We start from the raw sequence: 9308 nt of genomic DNA on the forward strand, positions 1-9308 counted from the left end.
TGAGAGGACAAAGCCAGCTACTGAGGAGGTGCTAGAAGGGCTGTGACATTATCTTGAAGACGCCCTTGACTCACAACAGGACTCTAAGTCCCAGAAGGCTCTGGGCTGCCCTCACCTGGTTTGGGGCTTGACACCGCCCATAACACCGTCTGTATATTTTTCACAGGTGACTCTCGCTGCGCGTGAGCGTGCCGGGAGAAGCCCACTACAAGGGCAGGACCGTCTAGCGCCGTCCGAGGCCGATAGAGGTCGGGCCACCCCCCGTCCCCTTATTCAAGGAGCTGGACTAATTGAGGTACTTTATTAAGGCATAAAGACATTGTATTATTCATGAAATATAGCACTGTGTTATATCAACGTAGCTCTATTTTTTATCGTCAATGTCAATGTCAACACGCTCAGAAAAAGTTAGGAGGGGGGTGTGTGAGTGGCACGTTAGACCAGTTTATCACCCGTGCTTATTCAGTCCTCGAAAAAGAAATTGCTATTACTGAGAGGCGCCTTTCTACCGAACATCTAAACCGTAAACAATCCTCGCTGGGGCCATAAGCGTTGGTTCTTTCCCCAGCTAGTATCCAGGAACATTCTAAAGGCGTCCAGCTGGGTAAGGCATTGTCAAGTCCAGGGAGTGTAGGAGCAAACCAAGAGAGTCCCATAGTTCAATGTCATACAGCACAGGTAGACTCCCTAATTCCCCGACACAGGGTATCCGCAAATATCGAACATACACATACCACAAATACTTCACCACCCCAGGGAACTTTAGTGCAATCAGCATCTACACACACTGTAGGGCCGCGAATAGCTACCAATAAAAGAAAAAGAACTGTGAGTGTCCAAAACGGGGGGCGTCCATTAACCTCTAAAAAGTTTATGTCCAAGAACCTAAACGCAACAGGGAAACAAACCGGGCAGGGAGGGCCTGTAGAATCCATACCTTTCTCGCCAAATGCCGAATTACCTGTTGGCAGCTCGGTTCCGGGCAGTCTAACGGCCTCGGTAATATCTTGCCCCAAACCATTCACTGCCACGGGTGTTATATCTCACGACACCTCTTATCGTACATATAGAACAAATTGCGAAATCACTAATTCTCCCAATATTAGAGAGGGTAAAGGTACTGTCAGAGAGGTTGGATCGATTTGAGCAAGCTACCCTTGATAACTTCTTCTCCCTCAAAACACTAATTAAATTACAGTCAAAAAACAAGCAGGACGATTGTGTCCTTACATAAAAGCCCCTCGTAGATCTTACATCTAAACCTGACCCAGACCCATCGACTATTATTGCAGCCTCCGGCCTTTCATCGAGAACGGACTGTACAACATTAGACACCCCAACCCCTAACTCCAAATCTGGAAAGAGACCAACGATCCCTACTATGACCAAAGGGCCAAAGGAACCTACACGTGGCTCCCCCATGCATGATCGGGAAAAAGAGAGTAACCCAAGCATAAAAACTGGGCATTGCAATGACCATCTTATGTTAAACACAAAATCTGGGGTCGTAATACCAGACAGCCAGAATCTGACTCACATTAGCTTGCCACCCGAATGCCAGCCATATGTAGTGGTGTTAATGGGAGTACCACAGTTAAAGTCCGGGAAACATGAATCTTACCACGAACTGAAAAACAAAGCCATTTATTGGCTGAACAGAAATGGACCACTCCCGAAACAGTTTGATGGCCAGGTTCTGTTTGCTAGCAGGGTACGCTGGGTGGGTAGCAGGACCAAGGATATTCCTGGGGACTGCATCCTTGTCAATTTCAGGGATTCCCGTGTCTCGAGGTTCATTTGTAGCCAATAGACAGATTATAATTGTAGTGGAATAGGCACCTATGATCTGCGCCACTTCCACCTCCAATTTTCAGATCCCCAGCACACTCAGAATGCCTATTTCCCATTGGGGAGGGGGGGGCCACATGGTGGACCTATCCTTACTAACCACTCCGCACATATAGTACCCGCTTCAAATAGAAGTTTTCTGCCTTACGGGATGGTTTGCAGATACTGACAAGGGGATTGTTGTCCCCTTGTTTTGCCACACAATGATGTGACTGGGCCTTCCCCATCTGGCAGTAGAGTGTCTGCTATTAAACAAAGGATTTTTGAAGCCACTGATAGTGCTCATAACAATAACAATGATATCTGTAATTTCATATTAGCAATCGAACCCCCTATTTTGTACAGTAGTCCCGGGAACACTAAGAGAGAGGGAAAATTGCAGGGGACTATCACCAGGGCCGTATTTAGTGGCTTGATCCTGCCAGCTCAACCCCAAGGGACAGGGATTACTGCCAGCTCACAGGTAGCTAGTCTGTCATTCCAGGCAACAGATCCCAGTGGGGAAGGAGGTAGCCCTCTTTTAGTGTCTCCATATTTACCCATGAGTATAGCTGCGGTTGATCCTCCGATAAGGATATTGTCCTGGAACATAGCAGGCATTTCCAGAAATTTAGACTTGCCAGACTGGAATGCCCTGGTAGAGTCTTATACAATCTGCATCTTCCAAGAGACATGGAGCCTGGTGCCCCACTATAAAGTGGGTTATACCACCTTCTTCTCACCAGCTGTATCCCCCAGCGCAGGGAAAGGCCGCCCTTCAGGCGGGCTGTTAGTCTGGGCAAGTATCTCGCTGGGATGCTGCTTTAAACAAATTCAATGCAACTCGCCAGATATTCTAAGGATCTCAGCTAGTGGTGCACTGAGAGGGAGAACCATGGAGATATTTGATATATATGCCCGTGGCACAAAAGGTGGTACTCCATTCCCCATAGTTGCGCTGTTGGAAGATGAACTCAGGCTTTGTCATCCGAGTGCATATGTTCTAGTCGCAGGGGACATTAATTGCTCATTTGAGCCCCTTGAAGATATTCTAGATACCATTGAGGATGACACTAGGAGGGGTATACCCATACTTGCAATTAGCCCAATAAAGAGGTGGTCACAACGGGCTATACAGATGAACACTCTTGTAATGGAATTTGGCTTTAGAGCAGCAAACGGCAGAACCCACTCAGATCCGACTGGGGCGCACACGTACAATAGGGTAAATCATTCCACGAGGATTGATTACATTCTCCTTGATCTCAAACTATGGAGTTTTATGCAGGACATGGAAGTACTTCCAACCACGGATAGTGATCACAATCTCCTCTCCCTGAGCCTGCACCCCTTGTGGTCGTCTGCGCACGGTTCTGCAATACCACTTGCATTAATGTCAACTCTAGAAGTACGCCCCTCTAATTGCGGTAGGCGCTTGAAATGGTGCAAAGTTGCCTTGGATGGGGGGGGAAGTTAAGAGGATAGGGACTATCCTTCTGGCTGCACAGAGCAAGCTGTATACAATCCTTACTAACCAATGTGGCTTATTTAAGATCTCAGATATTTTTCAAGAGACCATTGAAGCCTTGGGTAGCTTATTTCTTGTTCAAACTAAAGGTGTGGTACAGAGAAAGGTCTATAGACCCAAGGTCAATGAGGGATGGTACACATCCAAATGCCGTCAAAAGACATTAGCATTAATAAAGGCTGTAAAGAGTAAGTCCCAAGGGCCCATCCAGTTGGCTAGGAAAGAGTACAAGCGAGCTGTGGAAGAGGCAAAAAGGGAGTGGGAAGATCATTACTGGCAATCACTCAATGAGCCTAGCCTCGGGAGAGACGCTGGCCGTTTCTGGAATATAATAAGAACCAATAATAGACCCAGCCACGATATGATAAATTGTAATATAACGGGGCAAATATGGTTTGATCATTTTTCTAAATTGTATTCTTGCCCACAGAGTGGTCTAAACGATTCCTTTCCCTACAGCCTCTTGCAAATCTCGGGCCATAGAAATAGCTTCCCTTTCACAGATATGGAAGTTGAAAACGCTATTAAGCGTATCGGGCCGCAGAAAGCAGCAGGCCCTGATGGTATCCCCGGTGACCTCCTTCGCTCTGACTCCCACAAATGGGCACAGATTATTTGGGGATTATTAAATGCTATCGACAATGGGGCTCCTATTCCCGAGTCTTGGAAAGGGGCAGAGGTCGTCCCGATCTTCAAAAAGGGAGACAGGGGCGACCCTACCAATTATCATCCCATAAGCCTTATCGATTCCACCCAGAAGGTTGTTGGGAAGGTGATACTCGAGAGAATACTGCACTGGGCAGAAGATAATAAAATTCTCTCTGATTATCAAGCAGGTTTCAGATCTGGAACTGGGACGATAGGGCAAGCCTTCAGATTGTTACTCATTTACTGGAAAACAGTACATTTAGGGAAAGGCAGCCTTTACTTGCCATTTATCGATTTAAAAACTGCCTTCGACCTGGTGCCTCGTGAACGTCTATGGGGAGTATTGGGGATTCCATTGAACATTTTGTCATTGCTAGTGAGGCTTCACAATGGCAATTTTGCTCAAATAAGGTGGGGCCCTCAGGGGCAGAAGACCAGTACAATTCTGGTGAAAAGGGGTGTCCGCCAGGGATGTGTTCTTGCCCCCACTCTTTTCTCACTTTATGTGAACAGCCTGGTGGAGCATTTGCTAAAAAGTCCATCTGATGCACCATCCCTGGCGGGCAAGCGCATTCCAACTCTCCTGTTTGCTGATGATACCCTCCTTATCTCTAAGTCCCTGGTTGGTCTTCAGAACCTCCTCAATAACTTCCAGTCTTTCTGTACCTTGAGAGGGCTTGTGATAAATACAGACAAAACTAAGTATTTAGTGTTGAATCCGCCCAAAAAACTTGGTAGACCCCCAGTTATGAACTCTGTATCATTAGAAAGGGTTACGGTGTTTGACTACCTTGGAATACGTATTTCGGACTCGATGAACAGGAACCCTCATATCCAGAAAATGCTTTTAGGTCACAAAAGGGTAGTGGGGGCAATTCTTAAGGAACAGCGCTCTTCCTCAACTAGACCGATTGGCCCAGTAATTGATATCTATAAGGCTAGAGGTGTAAGTTCGGCCTTATATGGAGCTGAAATTTAGGGTTCAAGCAACATGGAGCAACTGTCTAAATCTGAAAATAGATTTTTAAAGGATTTAATGGCACTCCTATGATCCCTTTGCTACTGGATTTGGGTTGCAATTCGATAAATGACCTGCCAAAACTCCGACCGCTTTTACTTTGGGCTCGGTTATGGCGAGTCCCGGAGCTAGCAAAGTATGCTGAAGGTCTGTCAGAAGTGATGTCTTTGTTGGGATGGCAAAAAATCAAGTGGCTCAAAGATGTTAAATCCCTCTTATGCGATCTGGGCCTTCGTGAGGCATGGGAGAACAAATCAGCTACACCAAAAGCAATGTTAAAGAAACTCCATTGGAGCTGGGTATCTAACAAGCGTAACTCTGATCCCAAATTAGGAAGAATAACTAATGATTTTTTGAGGATCAAGGACACACCAGGTAGTGAGCCTTATCTTGATATCATCCAAAAGTCTTTTGATAGAGTGTTGTATTTTAAATTTAGGATAGGTACATTGCCAATACGGGAATTGACCGCACGTTGGAAAGTGCCTTTCCAAACATGTCTTTCTTGCCCCAATTGCGACTCAAGGATAGAGTCAATGGCACACATTTTATTTGCATGTCCGGCATGCAAAGCACCTAGGAATCACTGGCTAAAGCCATTATGCAGAGATTTGGGTACAAGAGATCACTCTGTAGCGCTGCGCATCTTACAATCTGATACTCGATTGTTGTACGTATGCGGAATGGCTAAGTTTCTGGCTAAGTTTCTGAGATGGGCTTGGTCCATCAGATGTAAAAGGCTGAGAGAAACTGTTTAATCCAAGATTTTATTTGCTTGAGAAAATAGTTTTTATTCTTATGTAATGTGATTGACTTGTTGTATAAATGTGTATTTTTAAAAGAAATCATTTAAAAAAGTTGTTACTGGGACACCAATATTGATGAAATGAGCTGTTACCCTAAGCGCTGATTTTATGTATATGCTTTTAAGATATGTTTTATCGAAATAAAGCCTTTTCATACTCATACTCAGGTAGATAGTGTCAGGGGTGTTGAATGCCAGAACCTGAGCAGCTCTCTAAGAGGTTACATGGCTGCAAACTGGAAACCCTCCTAAGGAAAGCAGTCTTAATCTCTTAGTGCGGCATGGTGGAAATATCAGGGGAGGTTATTATGGTGAGCTCATGGGACCACTAATGGTGGAGGAATTCCTCCTGTAGGTTACCATGCTAAAAAGTGCCCTGAACGTTTCCTGCAGGAGTTATAAACATAAAATAAGGGTTTGCAATGTAAGTTTCTCTCAAAACATTTGTTGGAAATACAATTTCTCCTTTTGCTGTAGATTTCTCACACAAATACACATTTGGCAGAGTTTTTGCTGAGAAATCTGCTTTTTTAATCTATTCAAACCTCACAAAGTTGCAAAGGGAATAAACTTTTCTACATCCTTTCTGCTCACCTTCTGTTGGATTACTCACCTCTGCCTGCTGCTCTCTTCTGTTAGCTCAGGAGGGATCTCTCACACTCAGTGAGTGATGCTGGAGCACTAGAGATCTCTGTAGATATAGAACCTGCAATGCAGATTCGGGGGAAGGTCTGGCAGGGAAAACTGTTCCCACACAACCAAAGCCATCAATCACCTGCAACGCGCCAGCAGACAGTGAGGTATCTTGGCAAATATTTGTGAGTAGAATTGTTGGTTTTAATAAGTTTAGGCCTGTCATGTGCAACTCAGACCTAACTGTGGGAGTAAGAGGCGATTCAAATATGAACAAATCCAAAATGGGTCTCACACATTGAATTAAGCATAGCAGAGCCCTGTCTGTGCATTAAATCATATTTGACCACCAGAGTAAAATTGCACTCTCTAAAGCACTCAATGCTGCCAATGCAGGTACCCGGGTTTGTGCCATATGGATGTCACTGAAGGTTCGGGTGCCCCGAACATTTGCTATTTAATAAAGCAAGAGTTTAAGAATTATTTAGATAGTTAATAGATCTTACTACAGAACACCTCAAACTAAGAGCCTAAAAATGTATTTCAGTATTTCTTAGTGCAAAGAAAGCTAAAAATCTTTTACCATTTAACAACACTTGGCTATGGGTTTCTTTTTCATCTGATGCTGCACCACGCCAAGATGTGAGTGTGCGCATCATTCGGCGCACATCTGTATGCAACTGTGCAAAATATATTAGTCTCTCGGTAAAGTGGACTCGCTGCAATTTGACAAGGCATGGAATATTAAAATGTTTTGCATTAAGACGTGTATGAAGCATCTCTTGTCAGCTCTTCTATGACTTACCTGCAGGTATTTGCAATGCACACCCTTTGCCCACATGCACTAGGTCATTTTAGACATGTCAAACAGAATAGGATGATGGACGGGTGCGCTGACACTTCTCAGCCACTCACCCCCAGCCACAGATCTAAGCATGTGTGCATAGTATACCCATGATGAGAGAAGTTTCAAGAAACATTCCTAGTTCATTGATTAAAACAAAATAATAGTAGTTGCAACTGTTGCTTACGTCTGCCAGAGAAATTATAATCCCCCTTGTTCTTGGTAATATCGAAGCACTACATCAAAACAATCTCCATTTCTTGAGGTGGCCCTCCCCTCCCACCAGGTTCACCGCTATCCTCTGGGATCCATCGCTCTTCTTCTCCCTCACTTCCTGGAATCCCGAAGACAGGCCGTTCACCTCTGGAACTGCCCCCGCTTGATCATGGCCTTGCATACTTCACGGTACATAAGACATATGTCTACTTTAGGTTTCTAATGTGGATCCTGCCTTGCCTCGCTTCTCCTCATTGGACAATGGCAGGGAATGTGTTCGCCCAAACCAGGCTTGGTTTTGCAAAACAAATTGTGCACCAGTACAAGGACTCCCATACATGGGTGTATATTTATGGGTGTTGGATTTCACAATAAGATGTGTGCAATACCCTGCGTTTCATAGCCATTTACGCGCATACAAGGAATGTCATGTAACTATTGTTTTTTCCCCAGTGTGTATTTGTACAAACACAGCCATATTTATGGCTCGTTTTGTGTCGCTCTTGCACCATGCAACATGGTGCAAGAGCGATGCAAACCTTAAGTCCTATTTTTGAAGCCACACAAAGGCACTTTGTGTGGCTTTGAGTGGCTCCATATACATGGAGTAACACAAAGCAGCACAAATCGCTGAGTTGTGTTTCTCTGTCCAGGGTAGGAGTTTCATGGGTGTTGCCTGTGTGTTTCCAAGCAACACCCATGGTGTGTTGAAGCATTTCCGAGATGTAGAAGACCTCGTAAACCTGTGAATGCACCAAGCATTATGCAGCAAAGAGAGAAAGAGGAAAAAGCCTCTCAGGATTGTTTTTGTGCAGGAAGATGCTCTTTCCTGCACAAATAACAATCCTACCTACAACAGAGGCACCCTTGTACCATGGTGAAAGGGTGCCTGTGTTGGCATTAGTCTGCCAAAGTGGCCAAAGAACAAGGGAAAAGGAAAGGAATGTGCCATATTCGATAAATGTCACGCATTCCTGCCTTTTCCCTGGGATTAAGGGTAGTGCAGCAAGGTGATTTGCTGTGCTTCACTGCGCCACAAAGGTCATAAATACGGCCCACAGTAACCCTTCACCAACATAGAATGGGTTCATAACATTGGAGGGCAGACATTTACAATGCAAATCCAAATTATTATTTTTTTTTCAGTTTTTTTCTTTTTCCTCTATGAGCATTTTGCCAGCAGTTTTCTATTACAAGCGCAACACGAAAATTGCAAATTTATGCAAGATTACACGGCCATAAAGGAAAATTCGTCGGGGTCTAGTTGGTGCGCCTTGTTATGAATTTTATGATCTGTCTGGGGAATGAAAGTGACCTCTTGCTTAAAACAGAGAAAAACATAGCTGACGTTCGAACCTATGATTAAGGACAGAAGCAACTGGAGTACCAAGTCTCCAACAGTGCCAATGAGGGGAGGTGCCACTCAGAGGAGTGTCCCCAGTCATTCATCCAGCTACCACGAACTTATATGGAGCACCCTATTCAGCGTACCTACATTACGCAGCGCTTTGTTTGTCTGCAGGTGGACAGTAGTGAATGAGGATTAAACCCAAAGATTGGGGGTGAGTTGAAAAGTCTAGTAACATTGCTGTGTGGGGGAATGTATGTGGGCACATGGCAGAACTAAAAAGGCTGTATCCTTTAGGTTACCTTGAAGAAAGGGACAAGGGGTGGAATTAAGAGCAATTTATACAAATGTATCTAATAGTGGTGTTTATAGATTGCAGTACTAGACACTGACCTAGAGTGCTTCATAAGGGAAGGTTCACAAAAAAATCAGAAGCATGTT

This window comes from Lissotriton helveticus, chromosome 2_1 (assembly GCF_964261635.1).
Source record: "Lissotriton helveticus chromosome 2_1, aLisHel1.1, whole genome shotgun sequence".
Lineage (NCBI taxonomy): Eukaryota > Metazoa > Chordata > Amphibia > Caudata > Salamandridae > Lissotriton > Lissotriton helveticus.